Source organism: Athalia rosae, chromosome 8, assembly GCF_917208135.1.
Source record: "Athalia rosae chromosome 8, iyAthRosa1.1, whole genome shotgun sequence".
Lineage (NCBI taxonomy): Eukaryota > Metazoa > Arthropoda > Insecta > Hymenoptera > Athaliidae > Athalia > Athalia rosae.
This window is the reverse complement of record NC_064033.1, coordinates 2,265,080-2,282,535: the sequence shown is the minus strand read 5'-3', so window position 1 is coordinate 2,282,535 and position 17,456 is coordinate 2,265,080. Positions and strand designations below refer to the sequence as shown.

The 17,456-nt window shown below is 45.6% G+C and overlaps 1 protein-coding gene across 2 annotated transcripts in view; it reads left to right on the top strand.

Annotated features, from left to right (window-relative positions):
* Positions 1 to 2,377: 2,377 nt before the first annotated feature.
* LOC105693067 (zinc finger protein 362) overlaps positions 2,378 to 17,456 on the top strand; it is a 37,705-nt gene continuing 22,626 nt past the window's right edge. The window contains exon 1 of one of the 2 annotated variants that reach the window (XM_048659256.1): positions 2,378 to 3,219. The gene's annotated coding sequence lies outside the window, so the exon portion shown is untranslated. Of the gene's footprint in view, positions 3,220 to 14,310; positions 16,378 to 17,456 lie in introns of those variants that run through there. The other variant, XM_048659255.1, reaches the window with a different exon arrangement.

Here is a 17,456-nt window from a genome sequence, read left to right as displayed (position 1 = left end):
AGTGGTACGGAGATATGGAAACAAGAGATGGAAAAAAATTCACCCGCAAAATACGTGAAGTGTACGTGCAGATCGATGAAATTGCGCGGCGTGTAATAGCGCGGCGAAGTAACCGGGGTGAAAAGGAGATGATCAGCCAGCGTGAGGGAGTAGAGTAAAAACGAGGAATGAGAAATGCGAGTGATTCTCGTGTTATTTCAGATACGGGTGTTGGAAGGTGACGTGAAAATTTGACATCCTTTACACCCTTTGTGTTAGGGAATTCGAACAACAATCTCGACGGTGTAACAGTGAGTAACGTCATCGCGGGGCCTGTGGGAATCGCAAAAGTAACGAATTACGTCGCAGCTGCTGCTGCTGCTGCTGAGCCGAGTCGTTCGTTCGTATTATATGCAAACGGAGCTCACACGTTCGTCGGTCGGTCGGTCGGACACCGCTTAGGTATGCGTACGTCTATTTTATTTTATTTTTTTTGTCTCCTACATAAACGCGAACGTATACGTGTAACTAGCGTACAGATATATCCGAACGCCCATTGGGGGGGGGGGGGGGGGGGGGTACCTGCAGCGCATAATGTACCGAAAACCTTCGAGGGGTTGTTCGGAGGATATAATTTGAGAGAATTTCAAAGAGGGGAGAATTTCAAAGTACCGAATCCGCAGCCCCGCAGTTGGGGCAAGAAAATTGCGTCGCAGTGGTAGTCGATACGCCAGAAGTTGCCGTTGACCTCCCCCTCCCCTTCTCCCTTCCTCCCTTCCCTCCCTCCTCACCCCGGACTCCCCACGTGGTACCTCCGAAAAATCTTATTGCGCGTTTCCCACGCGCCGGCACACCACCGGGCAGACGAAACCGGCTAAGCAGGGGACAAATCTTCGACGACCCCAAGGGGTCCCGGTTCCTGAGGGGGTCTCTCCCCTTTAAATCGGCGAGTTTTGTTCCTGGGAGCCGGAAAAGAACCAACCTGCCCTACGGGAGGGGCTACTACCTCGTGTGTATAGGTACGCCGTGGTTCTCCCCACGTATCGATATGTGAAGATACGCGTTACTTTCTCAGGGGTGTATGTGGAGAAAAATTTTTACGTGTACAATGCGTAACTATGAACGCACGCATTAGGGAACCAGCTGGTTCAACCGTGAGTCAGGTTTGAAAATTTTTATCGACCATCCCTCAATTTCAGGATTCTCCTATTCTACTATCTCAGGTTGCTTGTAAGTGACAATTTCTGATCTATGAAATCGAAAATGTAGATGATCCATCGGCGAATAGCGAGAAAGCTCGCATCATGCGTATACATACAGGTACGAAACTGACGCAGGAATATAAAACACGTAGATGTGGAGAACAGGATGTGCATCTCTTCCTCTGTGTATCGTGGCTTCCTTGTACGTATTATAAATGAATACAGGTACATACATATGCCCGTGAAACAGAAAGGAGAGAAAGAAGGACTCGCGCGGCGGTCTCAGTCGCGTAAAAGCATCAGCATCGGCATCAGCATCGGCATCAGCGGCAGCGGCATCGGGATCGGAGGAGTTAAGGGGAGGAATGGAATATCCCCCACCAGAATACTGTCGCGTGTCTCGTTCCCCACTCTTCGAATAAACGAGAATACGGGGGAGAGAGAGAGAGAGAGAGAGAGAGAGAGAGATCATCTCTCCCTGCCTCACTCGCAGGAGGCTGCAAACACCGATGCAGCGGCGGCAGGCACAGCGCACACGGACGCGAGATGAGATGCCGCTCCGCTTGATGATGATGCCCGCTTTGCTCCCGGTAAAGACGTCTACGCGCGCCGTGGAAAAGAAGAGTAGTTGGACGACGACGGACGGACCAGGGAGTGAAATTTACTCTCCTCCACCACCGCTAGATAAGGACGAAAGGGAGAAAGAGTACGGAGGTGCGCTCGAAGAGATTCCGAAAGGATCTCAGGATTCAGGATTTCACATGTGCGCTACAACGTACCATTATCCCCCTCCATCCTCCCCCCATCCGGCGGTCGGTGTGAGATAAGTCCGTGGGGAAGAAAAAACCGAAAGAAGGAGCCCCGGCCTCATCTCGGTCGCGAGCGTCGTCTCGCGCGTAACTCGCGCACACAGCTATTAAAGGTACACGAAGGATCGGCTCGGCTCGGCTCGCCGTTCAGCTCCCGCTCACCTGTTGCAAAGTTTTTAACGCGCGCAAGTCGCGGTTTCGCAGCGAGACGACGATGCGGAGTTAGTTACCACGACAGAGGAGAGACGGAGAGAGATGTGAAAATAAAGGGGGATGCCTCCGAGGAGGGGGGCAAAAAGGGGAAGCAACAAATGTGAACGGCAGAAGGGGCGGGGGGGGGGGAGGGAGGAGGAGGAGGAGGAGGAACAAGAAACGAGGGAGGGGGGTTATACCCGAGGGCGATCGAGGACGGGGTGCATTTCAGACGCCGACGCCACCGACGCCGGACGTACTTACACCTCCCATCCGGTAGTAACTAGTTACTCGGACTCAACGCCGGGACGTCACTTCAAACGACGCCTACACGCACACGAACACGAGCGTCGCGCACGCACACGCACGCACAGAGAGACAGACTGACAGACAGACACACAACGATAAACTCGGCGTGTCGAAACTAACTTACCCCTTAGAGGACACCGATTATGGTCTTCACGATGGGCGTATTAACGAAAAATTAATCGACACTACCCGAGGGATGTTAAAATAATTTTATTGTTATGTGGTGAAGAAAATCGTTGTCGTCAACCCCCTGAAAATTATTCCCGTTCATGTCAGTATGTCGGAATTGTTGGTGGTGCGTTGGAGAATTTTTGTATATCGTGACTTTGGTTCTCCGTTTATTTCGTTTCATCGTTTACTTATATCCTTTTTCAACGTGTGTTGTTTCCTCGAGTCATTGATTCAGGAAAATTAAGAGAAAAAAAAGAAAGACATTTTTTTCGATCGTGCATCGAAAGAAAAAAAATAGTGTAAATATCGCGTCGATCGATAGATGATTGTGTTGAACGAATATTGATCAAAAAAAAAAAAAAAGTCACAAGAAAGAAGGAATGATAAGTGGAATGCTGTAAAATCGTGAATTGAATCAAGTGGGTTGAAAGTTTGAAGAAAATTTAATCAACGCCGAAAAAAATCATCGGATCTTGGACCGTCGATGCGACACGTCGATTGTCACGATTGAATCAACTGGGTTGACAAGAAAGTTCACGCTGCCGTCTGTACCGGAGGTGAGTGATCGATTGCATCAATAAAAAATTTGGCGCTAATTCAATCGCCAAAAAAAAAAAAAAAAAACACCCTTCGCATTCCCCAGTACAGAATCTAGGTGAAATTTGACGAATACGTCGTTTGTATGGAAACGAAAAATTGGGGAAAGTTCCTGAGAAAATAAAAGGGAAACTCTGTGAACGCGCGCGGGGTAATAACTCGAGCGATGGAAAGAATTGGGTTGAAACGTAGGAGACAAATTAGCCGCATTACCGTTAGTCGTTTATAATATTACCGCGCCTAAATACCTACGGCACGAAGCGGGGGTGGTGGAATTCCGTGGTCGTGAGTCAACCGGCCATCGCTAATTGCTCGTTAGCTGAATTGCTTCCGATTACATTATCTTCGGCTGTATGGAAGCGATGTGAGTTTCACATATTCCGAGCGCAGGTGCAACGCGGTCTCATCCACCGATAATTAAACATTCCAATTAAAAAAAGAGAGGAAAAAAAAACAACAACCACCCGACAAATAAATCAAACTGGTCTACTGCCGCCACTCGTTGCGATAATTATTTTCACCTTAATTGACAGATTTTTTGGAAATACCTTTTTTTTTTTTTTTTTCTACGTGAGAGAAAAAATCAGGGACAAAAATTATGTGGCGGGAAAAAAAAAAAACATTGCACGTTTCGATCGAACTCCGAAGAAGTAGACGGGGGGGTAATCGGGACGGTAGCAGCTGACTGCGGCAGCGAGATGAGAATTGAATGAAAAAAGAGCAAAGAAAAAAAAAAAAAAAAAAACAGAAATAAAGGAAGAAAATGAAAAAGAGAAAAAAATGTCCGGGGCACGCGTCTCAATCTCTTTACTCGGAATACTCGACGGTGAAGAAAAAATTCTCTACAAATATATACCGATGTGATGTATACGTGCGTGTAGGTTCAGGTGACCACTCCGAAGTTTGTAGAGAGACTCGGTATATGCAGTCGAGTATCGGTGTAGATTACGTACGGGGATAGATGTATTATATGCCTGTTATGGCCTTGAGCAATCATCTCACGTGATGTTCTTAAGAACGTGAGCATATAAAGGAGTAAGGAGAATATATAATTCAGCAAATAATAAATAGAAATGTCCCCATCTTCTTCTTCTTCTTCGTCTTCTTCTTCTTACTTTTCTACTTCTCTTCGAGTGCATGTAACTTGGCCTATTCCTATTATACGGAGCCGTGACCTCTTGAAAGCCAAAGAAAAAAAAAAAATAAAAAAGAATTTTTTTTAACTCGAGAAAAAACCATCTCGGAAATAGATACGCCGCGTTACAAAACGGTAAAAGTACTCCCGTACCCTCGGAACGATTGTGGACAAAAAAAAAAAAAAGGAATAAAATTTTTATCCTCTCAAAGTGCACGTATCGTTGGGCGAAATGTAAAAAAAAAGGCGCGTCGGTCGTACGTCTTCCAGACTCCAAAGAATCTCGATGAAAAAATGAAAGAAAAAAAAATTCACATCCATGCGCGCGGATACCTATGTGGGAGGGTGATCCTTACGGGTATTTCGGGCCATTGAATGGGGCACGTGCTCCTGCGGGATCTCTTTTTTTTTTTCCCCCCATAGCTCAGGACACCGCGGTGTGCGTATAGGTGCAATTCGAACGCGTGCGCTCGAAAGGGGGATTCGGTTATACAACTTATATACCTCGCATACGTACGTGTATATACAAATATCACACATACCACGAGGTGTGGTACGGAGGCCTCTCACGTTGAAAAGTTTTTATCTCATTTTCATTTGAATTTGTTTTATTCATTTTTATTCTCTCTCGTCTCGGATTTTACAACGGGGATGGTTCTTGCGTGGGGAGGGTGAGGGGATAAAATCGAGAGGGGGAGGCAGAGAATACGGAGGAGGTACGCGTATGCCGCGGGACGTGTGTATAGAAAAAAAATCTCGGCAAACGTCCTGGCTACGTCCTCCGGTTTCAAATCCTCGTCGCGTATGTCATGCGTGTGGATATTAGGTAGAGGGGTATATACACATATACGCCGACTTACGAGTACGAAGTGGTAACGCGGGGGCAACGCAAGACGAGCGATTCCCCCCTCCCCCGATCGCGGTAGAAAAATTTCTTTGGGACTTGACGGCGCGTGGTACAGCGACGTCGCACGGTGTGCAGCTGCTTTTGCTCTCGGCAGCAGCTTCTCTCTATACGCTGCGGCTGCTGCAATATACAGGGGGAGGGGGGGGGGGGGATCGGTCGGTCGCCGGTCATGTCTGGTATTTGCAATTCATTGAGGCGAGAGAACTCGAGCATTATATCTGCACGCTTACGTATATAAAACCCCGCGCATCGTGTATACCCGAGGCACCCATATACCGGCCATCGGATCATAGCGATACCGCGAATCGGAAGCCTCCTCTGTAAAATTCATGATCGTACCGCGGATCCGAAAACGAGGCGATTCGACGCGAGATTAACGGAGAAAGAATTATTATCAAAGGACGCACGGCGTAATTCAGCGTCCAAAAATCGAGCGAGCGTTTCACCACGGGTGCCCCACGGTGAGCAGCAACGCTATCGCGTCGGGGTGTGATAATGATAATTGTAACGGAGATAATGTTAATTATAATTATAATGATAATCGCCAACGTCTTGTAAAGTGTCTGGTAAGCTTATGTTGTACTAGCTGCTCGTGTTCTCGCGATTAATTCTTCACCTTCCGACGCGTTCGAACGCTCGCTGGCTGCCGCACGCTTATCTATTCACCGGTAGCACTTCTTCTCGGTTTCCCCGTTTGCTGCCGCAGCACCGACGACACTGAGGAGGTGAATAAGCCGCCGGCTTCTCTCGCCGGTGTAACGCAAAACTGCAAGCCCCGCAAAAATCCAACGAGTTGTATACCTACGTGCCTATCCACTTTTCGTTTCGAACGACTCGCGTTACACGCGTACGTCAATTATCGTGTCGCGCCGTTGATCTGATTTCGTTTTTTTTCTGTCGCAAATTCTTTCTTCCATTTCATATCCGAAAGTCGGATTTTTGTCACGCCCGATTCGGTACCTTTGAAAATCGGGAAAATTTCTGCGGCCGAAGTACAATGAAAGTCTGCGCGGCGAATATATACGGGGTACTTACGGTCCTCGTCGGTGCCAGAAAACGCCCCCCGAAACTGCTGGAAAATTATTACGGGTCTTTGGAAGCGCCCACAACCTGGTGCGCAATAACTGCAGAGATATTATTACCGTTTAGCGAGAAAATTTGAAGTAGAGTATAAAGGTCGTTTGAAAATAGAGGTCGTAAATTTTCACCGTACACGGCCGTTCCTCGCGAGTCTCCTTTGAAGAAATCGGTGTAACTGTTGGGCATTGTGAAAATTTTTCAGAGTGAAAGAAAAAAAAAAAGAGGAAGAAAAAAAAAAGTAGCGTACACTCGAACACCGCGGTGAGACGACTGTGTGAAAGAAACCGCCCCCCTCTAAACATCGTTTGTTAAATAATGGAAACACGTTTTTCCGTGCTACCGTGTATCGCTGCTACGACAACGTCTTCTTATTTCCGACGAGACATTTGACCGCTTTGACCGTTTGACCGCATCGCCCCCGGGGCGTGCGCCCGAAGGGGCTGCTCTCGGAGTTTTGGTCCGCTTGTTCGTTCGGGTCTGATGCCCTTTGGCTCGCTTTCGAGAGATGGTCTTTCCCTACCTACGCGGGTCTCGCGTCGAACGCGTGCCTCCTCTCAACCTGCACCACTGTTATTTTCGCTGTCGTTTTGCACGCGTCTGAGGGGAATAACTTTTCGAAAAAAAATAAATATATATATATATTCATCCCGCAAAATGAAACGAAACGGTGCAGAAGAGACTAGCTGCGCCTCTATCATCGGGCGGTCGCGTGACCGAAAAATATAACGTATCAAAGATCTGCGCAACAAATAATTACATGGGACGTAATAATATCATTGTTCTTTTTCAACTTGTTATAATATTTCTCCACCGCCCAATCTTCGTCCAAATCACATAGAGCCAAACTATTATCGTATTAAACTGTAATCATATACAGACGTATTTTATTCTGACGATTCTACCTTGCAACCTGCAATTTTTCATTGGCACCCGGGTGATACGAGGCTACTCGACGCTGATTGTTTCTTTTTATAATTTTTTTTTTTTTGGAAAGAGTTTTATTCCCATTCGTTATTACCCACCCGTAAATTTTTTGATAAAAGATCAAAAGAGGAGAGACGTTAAGATTAGAGATACAGCTTTGATTATAACCTGGGTAGGATCCTCCAGGTTTCGTTAAAGAATTAAGAAGCATGTTGAGGCTCTCTTTCACCTGTTGGCGTTGTCGTGGCTGCAGGGGGTCCGCTTGTTGGGACCATTAGAAATTCTTTCCGGGACAATTTTTTTTTTCTCTTTCGAGAGATTTGTATTTTATAGTGTACAGCTTTTTACGTTGGACACCGGCGCATATGATCCGAACGTGGGACCTAATATCGTCATCGTCGAGTTTGGGTCACTATACACGAAAGTCACGATAACTAATTCGAATTTCCGAGAAGTTTTTATAAAGGTCACGAGCCGGGTTCACCGCATCTTTTATAGATACTACTACGTATATTCTGGTATCAGCTGCTTGAGAAAAAAAAGGTGAAGATATTCATTATATAGGGACGATATGAGAGACTGAAAAAAATCCATCATCACCTCTGGATGGATTCTGTGCTCAAATTTGTTCTGACATCCACTTATGTGTATTTTTTATTACTGAACTTTGTTACATTGATTATGGATGATTGAAACAATTTGAAAGACCCTATTTTTTCTCTTCAAAATGCGAATAATTGACAATAACTAAATCAGTTTTATAGATAGGACTGATTTGGCTTTCAGGGCAGGATTCCTGAGCTCAATTTACGTGAGTGATGTATGTAAAGCCAAAAAAAAAATTCCATTTTTGAGCAAAAAATAAATCACTCCTTTAATTGGGTTTAATACGAGTTTCTTACGTATTTTGATCTCAGGAATCCAAATCTGGGAGAAAAATTGACCTATCTATAAAATTGACCGAGTTATCGCCAATTTTCAGCTTTTTGGGGTCAGAAAAAAAAAATTAATTTTTTTGTCTATATTAATGTAATTTGAGCTCAGGAATCCGAATCTGGAAGAAAAATTGATCTATCTATGAAATTTTTCGAGTTATCGCCGAATTATCGCATTTTTTGGCATAAATTTGAGGATATCTCGAAGGGAAAAAATCGTAGCTCAATTTGGACAACGGATTCGTGTTCCTGAGGTCAAAATACGTAAGAAAAGTGCCATACGATCAATTAAAAAAAATAAAAATTTTTGGTCAAAATTTGAGATTTTTCCAAGGGGTACCCCTTACGATTTTTTCAAATTTTGACCAAAAATTTTTATTTTTTAAAATGGATTAAATGGCACTTTTCTTACGTATTTCGACCTCAGGAACACGAATCCGTCGTCCAAAATGAGCTACGATTTTTTCCCTTCGAGATATCCTCAAATTTATGCTAAAAAATGCCTAAAAATGGCGATAACTCGATAAATTTTATAAATAGATCAATTTTTCTTTCAGATTCAGATTCCTGGGCTCGAAATACATTGATATAGATCAAAAAATGAATTTTTTATTTTTGACCCCAAACAGCTGAAAATTAGCGATAACTTGGTCAATTTTAAAGATAGGTCAATTTTTCTTCCAAATTTGGATTCCTGAGGTCAAAATACGTCAGAAAAGTGTAATACAATCGATTTTTCAACTGCTTTACTTTTGGCCCAAAAATCGATTTTTTGTTTGCTCAAAAATCGATTTTTTTTTGATTTTTCAAGGGTAATCTCACGTATAATCAGCTCAGGAATCCAAATCTGAAAGCTAAAATCATCCACTCATGCAATCGATCGAGTAATCATCAATTATTCGCTGTTGGGAGCATAAAAATTAAGAAATATCGATTGGTTTTAGTCGTAGACCTACTTTAATTCGTTGCAATTCATGCATGGGTCGAAATATTCGAATTTCTTGGTTTACCAGCAAGCCCAAGCTTTGCTGGAGTCAGGTAGCCACGAGCGAGGGGGTTTGTTGTGGGGCGTCACCTCTGCTCAGCCCCCAAGGTGACGTCTCAAAACAAAGCGCTGCGCTGCTGACTGCGCTGACTCCAGCAAAGCTCGGGTTCGCTCGTAGACCAGAAAATTCGAATATTTCGACGCAGAGGTATTCCCAAAGTTATATTACAAAACGATAAATTGGCGATAACTCTGTCAATCTCGTACGTCACATCGAATCCGATAGATTCTGAATAATAATTGTCTCCTTCCGATCGCTGGATGTACACGATATGTCATTGGAATCTTAAAACTTATTATTCACAGCAACATTGCATCCGCAGAAGGAATACAACAACTCCCATGCGATGTGGTACGATAATAATTGTCGTCGGTTTGTGGGGGAGGAAGGGGAAGTGGTCAGCGGTAAAACGTGTGCGGGGGAAATTCTGTACACCGCTTAAGGGAAACCCCCGCATCCTTTTCTCCCTCTCCCTCCTCTTTTCCTCTCCGCGCAACTTTTTTTTCTCATCTCCTATTCGTTTCTCTTTTCATTCGCCATCTTTTTCCCTCCTCTCTCGCGCGGCTACCTGTTGCTGCATCGAGCGGCACATGCTGTGGCTATAATACGGCGGCGAGGCAAGAGCTTCAGCGTCAGCGTCAGCGTCAGCGGCAACGGAACAGCCGGCGAGTCGCGAGCGGTAACACGGGGCGCGATTGCCGCCGTACGAACGAACCGGCTCGCGACGGCGAATGCGAATCCCGCTAACAACGAAGTAGTGATTGGTTCCGCGTACACCAAGTGGAGGAGGCTCATACCTCGCCTCTATGGCACACGGGTTCGCGTGTCAGCCATTAGCCTACCTCGGTTTCTTACTCCTCAGGCGAATCAGATATAAAACCAACATGTACACCTCCTATGTACATACCTCTATTTATTCGTATACCGCGCATACACGATGCAATTTATATCCTCCCATATAATACCAACTATCCGTGATTCACGTGTACATCGAATCCATCGCAGCTTTCTCGTAATCCCGCATAAGACGTCGTTTGTCGCGTACGCCAAAATTTTCATCTCGTTTCATCGAATTCTCTTTCTTCGTTTCGATGTAGAGAAGAAAAAAAAAAAATTACGTCACACGCGTTTCATATGTACCTTTTTTACGTACGTACGTACACATGTGCGTGTGATGCAGTAACGGTCGCGGCAAAGACGTTACGGGGGACACGTAAATGGGGTGGCGGTAAGAGAAGGTCGGTATACATACATACCTGAGGCATTATGACCCGACGAGATCTTTATGTGAGATCTACCCCCGAGGCTTAACAGCCAGAAGAGGGGCCAAAAAGAGAAAAGGAGAGAAAAAGTTTATGGAAAAAAAAAAAAAAAAAAAAAAACAAGAAGAGGAAGAACGGCGTTGGGCGCGCGCGCGCGCGCGCGAGAAGTGGCTGCTGCGGTTTTCGTCTTTCTCATTTTTATTTCTATTCTATTTTTTTTCTTTCCCTTCCTCTTCTTCTCTTCTGACACACATATACACATTTTCTTCCCGCGCGTTTTCTACCTCGCGTTACACCGTTCTCGCCTGTTAACCTTTTTCGTGTGATTTCTTTATCTTTTTTTTTTTCTCTCCAAAGTTCTCAGCCCTTTACCTTCTCTTCGCTCCCCGTATTACAGTCGCCTGTGATCCGTGTGGATGTATACCGGAGAATAAGGGAGTAAGGAAGATGAGGGAAAAATTAAGAAAAAAAAAATGAAAGAGGGCGAGGCGAGGGAGGCTGTCGTAAATCTCTGTTCAGGTGTTGAAAGAACTCGAGTCAGCCGCATCGTATCGTGCAGTCCAGAAACTATACGTGACGATCGACAATCACAATCATTCGAATCGCTCATTTGCCTGAAATAATCGCAGCGAACGATATCGCGCGGGAATCAATGACGCTATGAAGAAAATGTAGATGAAAAAATATTTTCAAACACGTCCCCCTCGGTACAAATATATATATATATATATATATATATAAAATTCACACATGTATTATACATCTATATTTTTAGAATCGCATGCGGCGCGGTCGGTTACGCAAGACGGCGGTTGAGGAGGGTTACATTGTGACGGGTAGCGCGTGCCTCTCTCCCGAAGGAAGATGCTGTTTGGTATATACACTAATACCTTCGAATGTACGGGTGGATATAGTTGTACAAGGGGGGTTTCGTCGGGTCGCCCAAGGAGCACCTGGATCCCCTTTTCGAGGTAAAAGAAAGCGAGGCGCGTACCCTCCGCTTATTTTTCCCTCCTTCGTCGCACCCGAACGCGCCACTGCAGCCTTGCGTACATGTGTATGTATATGTATACCGACTACGGGGCACGTGAGATGATCCAGCTGTTTGATCGAACCACGTGCTTGCTCTTTCTTAATACCGGCCGCCGCGATGATCGAGCATCTGTATTTGTACGGATCGTCGTCTTCGTCGATCCATCTTTCTTGTTACTTCGTACTACGATGTTTCACGGTCGGGGTCTACTACCCTACTTACGAAAATTCAAAGGGCATCGATGAAACCCATCACCGATCTAAGCGTCGATGGAATTCGCGCATTCGGAAAAAAATAATCGACCGTTCGGATGATCTTCCGATTCATTTTTTTTCTAACTTTTTTTTTCATCTTTACAATCCGCAATCCCGCAGATTCGGTCACACGTTATTTCCAGGCATCGTTCGCGTTGTAAACGCGGTAGCGCGATATCGTCCTCGAGACGAAGACAGCGGAGACGTGGGTGCAAATTTACACCGGGTACAGATACGGGATAGCTTACGGGGTTGTGTTGTACGAAAAAAAGAAAGAAAAAAAAAACAAACAAATAATCTCATTCTCAGATAACATTTCTTGTAACAAGCGGCCGCGATATCTACGTACGTACACACGGCCGATGTTTCTGTAATCGTTCTTCATCCGTACCCCACATCTCCCAACACCGACATCGGCTCGCAGCTCGGAGGTCGTGGACCTGCGAGTTATCCGCGTGTCCAAGTTCAGAGAAGGACGTACGGTTACGTAGGTACGGGGAGGCGTTTTATGTACGTTCGCAAAAATCGTGACTCTTCATTTAATTTCCTCCTTTTTTTTTTTTTATTTTTTTTTCCGTTCTTCCTTCTTTTTCACGGACCTCAAATTTTGGTTCAACTCGAAGCTCGCGCGCGCGCGCTCGCTCTCTCCCGACTCGTAAGATCCCTCCGGAGACTCATTAATCGTAATGATGGAGCAGGAACAATTATTTCAATGAGGTATCGATTGCGGTCGGCTCGTCGGCTGTTACACGTGAACAGGTATTCGTACGTGATTCGATAATTGAACGGTCGTTATCGATCAAGCGCGGGAAGCTCACGGTATCGCGTTGTGAAACTTCGCGCGGAGCGTGAATTTTTAATTCGAATCGAAAAATTTTCGAGTCATCGAGTACTTCCTCGAAAACGTATGGAGATATAATAGAAAGAGAAAAAGAAATTCGTGAAAGATACCGCTGGTCGTGAATTGTCGACAAAAAAATTGAGAAGGAACAGAAAAAAAAAAAAAAAAACCGAAATATGGTTACGCGGCGCATTTTCACCCGCTTTCGTAAAAAGACGAACACTTCGGATGCGTCTTACGAGCGAGGAAAAAAAACCTGCGTACGGGAAGCAAAAGGGTCCGCGCGACCGCCGGTATACCTATATATTAAAACTTAAGATCTCGCTGCAGCCGTCGTCAGGGCAACGTACGAACGCCTTACACTTGTCACTTAGCGAGCACTCGTCAACCAAATAACGTATAACCCCGTGTACGTACAAATTTCCATTTTATTTCCACGCTTGTATATATACATACGTGTATACGTCCTCCCATTAAACCACGTGTCGAAAGCGTGGCGAGTGAAGCAAAGTGCCCGTAACACCGGTCAACGCGCGTATATATGTATAACGATCTCGTATCTGGGTACGTATATACGTACTTCTTACCAGTGATAATTTTCAACGTATTTGTACCAGTGAATCGTCAGAAATATTTCACACGAGTGTGTACCTATATCATGTGCATATACCTTTGTAATTCGACGTACGCGCGTCTCTTATTCTAAGAGGAGATGTATACCGTCAAACGCGTACGTCGCGTCGCATTCGTACCGCGATCCGCATTCCGATTTATATATCTATGTATAAATCGGCGGAGAAATCAAGGATCAAAAGAGATATCCTCTCGAGCTGCGGGTTTACACACAGCCAATCGGATCGGACGCGTCGCGTCCGTACGCAAAATAAATGGTCGTGAATCGATCTGCTCCGTTCTCGCGTGTGTATATTAAAAGTATATCGATATGAAAACGTAGGCCACGTCGCTGGGTAATTAGTCGGTTGACCGTGCTGCGATAACGCGATATATCCCGACCGCGGGAGGACGAGTTTGTACACCGTGTACACGCGATCGAATATATTCACATTATTTCACCTACACGCGTAGGTATTAGGTACAAGGTAGAACCACCTATACGCCGCGTATGGTACGCGTTCGATGCAATTTATTTAACGAGCTATCAATTGGCGCGCACTTCGCTTAGTATACAATGTAATAATATAATCGCACGACACTTCGCGATACGCGAACGGACCGTACCGCTGAGCCCATCCCTAAGTTGTCCGCCTTTGCCGGTTGCAGCCGCCGCCGCCGCCGCTGCGAGCGGATCTCTTCCGCTCTCCACGCTGCAGCCGCGTCGCGTTCGATTTCGATTCGCGTCAACGTGTGCGACGCAAGCGGCGGTAGTAACGATCGCGGTTCATTCGGGCGTCCGACAATTGATATCTTCACCGCGATAAAATCGACGCCGATCGAGCGCCGATCTCGCGAGGGGGACGATGATCGCTGAGCCCTTGAAATTTGCGATGGAGTGCAAAACTGGGCCGAATCTCCCTGATTCGGGTAAAGATTTTATCCGGATTTCCTCTTTGGATAGAAAGAGAGAGAGAGAGACCCTACGGAGGTAAAGATCGGTGGCGGAGGAGAGTGGGAGCGGAGGTGGACGGTGAGGGAGAACATTGGGCGGAGCTTTGAGCTGCCAGAGGGAGAGAGAGTGCGGCTCGCTGGTAAGAATCGCCTCCCTGCTTTTACTCTGCCGGCAAACTTTGCGCGTGGCTTGAACACTCCACCTTGTGTGTCTCTTCGGGCTCTCTTCTGTACGTGCAAATGACCGGTGGTCGAGCGCGAGTGAGAGAAGAATACGGAGGCGTGAGGGGGGGACAGCGGGGGTGCGAACTCCTCGCCGCCCGCACCAGAAATAAAGAGTCGCGAGGAGAGGAGCAGCGCCGAGCTAGCTAGCTAGCTGCGAGAAGGGAATAGAGGCGACGGCGACGCTCAGAGAAGGGAAGAGAAGAGAAGAGAAGAGCGGCGGAGACGCTGCTCTCTCGGGGTGGGGATGAAGTTGTCGAGCGATAGGCGTGGTGGGGGCAGACGGTGGGCGCCTCTTTCACTCCCCTCAATTTCCCGAAGAGCGAAGTACGGAGCCACCAATCCTCCCCCTTCCCCTCAATCCGCGACGACATCCAGAGGTGGCCGCGACGCAGGAAACTCAGGCTCTGTCCGCACAGTCGGCGCGGGACCGCGCTGCTATTCAGAGCTACTCTGTGACGCACGTTTATTTTACGTTACGTTAATATAAGATTAGTAATAAAAAAAAAGAAAAATCAGAAAAGAAAAAAAACGAAACAAACTCTGTCCGAATATGGTGAAATGTGATAAATTACGATAATTTAAAAAAAATTGTACGACGTTGTTTGTTTTATCGGAACGGTTTTCGAATCGTACGTCGGTCCGAATTGTTGAATTTTTTTTTCTTTCTTTTTACTCGAAATATTTTTCTCCCCTTCGAATCTAATCGTTCGAATTTCGAAACTTCGATATCGGACAAAAATTGAAATCGTAAACGATACACGCACAAACGGAGAGAAAGAGACTTGGAGTATATAAGCTGAAAAATTGTTGTTGTTGTTGATATTGTTGTTCTGTTGTTGTTGTTGTTCATGTTGATGTTGATCCTGTTGTTCATGTTCATGCATCGTTGATTCCAGCTGTTTTTGTTGCGAGTCGACTCACGTACACATCAACAATTGTTATCGAAGTTACATCGTCGACGAAAAACAGTTTTTTTTTTTTTGGAAAATTGTTTTTTTTTCCATAAAATGTTAACATCGAATCCATCGATCGGAAAATCGACGATACCGACGATCGAATCATGTTGATCGAAGAGATGATTTCTACTGTGAATCGGTGTAACGATACCGTCGAATCACCGACGGATATTTGAAATAAGAAATACAAATTTAAAGGGCTGAGTATTCTCCGAAATATCTCATTCAACGTCTCGTTAAAGTGATTCGTTTAAAGGCCAGCGTGTAACGTCGGGGATTTAAAGAGCCGCGCACCGCTCTTTAAATATCGTTTGGTTTAAAATCCATTCATGAAACGCCATCGTCCTACGTCCACGGAGGAAACTAATCGAGATAATCAGGAGTGAAGTAATTAAAAACTGACGACGAGGCGACCGCACAACGACTGCTGACGGGCATTAAATCTATGCGGTTCGATTTTCTTTGCCTTCGTATCACAGAGACAGAAATTTTTCGCATCAACTTCATCGACGGCGACGGATGCAGCCGAGGGCCAGTAAAACCGCGTTTAACAAATCTACAGTGTCTTAACTAAAATCGTTCATCGTTACGTACGTTGAAAATAGAAAATCCACGAACTGAGATTTTTGTCTAAAAAAGAGAAGAAAAAAGAAAAAAAAAAATCAATTACTAAAATTGTGATAATAGAAATGTACAGGATTTGATTTATTGTGATACCGAAGTTGAGTGGATGTGAATTTTATATCGTATTAAAAAAAAACCTAATCGAACGTGGGTCCGAAATCAAAAATCTTCGAGACCTCGGAAGAACGTAAGTGGAACACGATCGGCCACGACAGAAAGCTCACACGTTCACATTTTTTCTACTTCGCCGGAGCCGCTGCTCATCCATCCGACAATTAATCCCCGGATCACCGAACGAGCCGCAAATTAAAGGAAAAGCTAAACAGTCCGGTGAGTAAGACAACCGGAGAATAAATGCCGAAATATACTCGTAGAAAAATTGTCACGAAAACGGACAATCGTACAATCGCTATTCGCGAGCACATGGTTGAACGGAATACGGCGGATACACGCACAGCCGCGAATCTTCATTGATCAAATTGCAGATTCTTCGTCTTGATATTAGCACGGGACGAATCAATCCGCTCATCACCCGATTAGCATACAATCGCGACCGGCTGATCCTTTTAGCATATCGTACGCGCTGTTCTCCTTTTTTTTTTTTTCTTCTCTTCTCGCGTACACCTCACCTCTGCACAATTACGTAATCATATTCGCTCAGGTATATCGTGTCACCTGTGTACGGTGATCTGTAATTTTGAAAAAAAAAAAACAAAATAAAAACAGGTCTAAATATCATCGGCCTCAAGCCAGCTCTCCTTCGCCGTACGGGCGTCATTCATCCGTACGAAGAATAAAACACGTACGACGATCACGGGGTGCTAAAGTGTGGGTGGCACGTGTCGGAAGTGCCACGGGGTCAGAACCCCGTGTACACCCCCTTCGCGACTCGATCGCGTACGTCACGAAGCGAGACGGTTCGGCCGAAGAGCGAGGTGAAAAGGAGGAGAAGAGACGAGGGAAAAATCGCCGGCTCACAGGGCTCGTGTGTGCAAAAAGCTCTGTGCGGTAGAACGTCGCGATCGGGTATACAGAGACGGCTTACGGATAGAAACGCCGGAGCTCGGATCCGATGGGTCGGCTTCGTTGGGACAAGAGTTCAGCGGAGCGTCGCGGCGCTAAGCGTCGGAAGTGGAGCGCGGACGCACGCACAGAGGATCAGCTAAGCGTGATGCACGTAGTATCAACCTACCCTAATACCTCCGTACCTTAGCGTCCGTACCTTGGCGTCGGTGCGAGCTAGGTGTGTAGAAAATGAACGCCAGTCGATCGGATGTGCCGTACGGATCACGTACGCGGACGCGGAGAGGCGACGTAAATTTCACGGTTCGAAGGTGTGAAAAATAGTACGGATATCGGATAAAAGCGAAGAAAAGGAAAGATAAAAAAAAATTTAATGGAAATAAAAA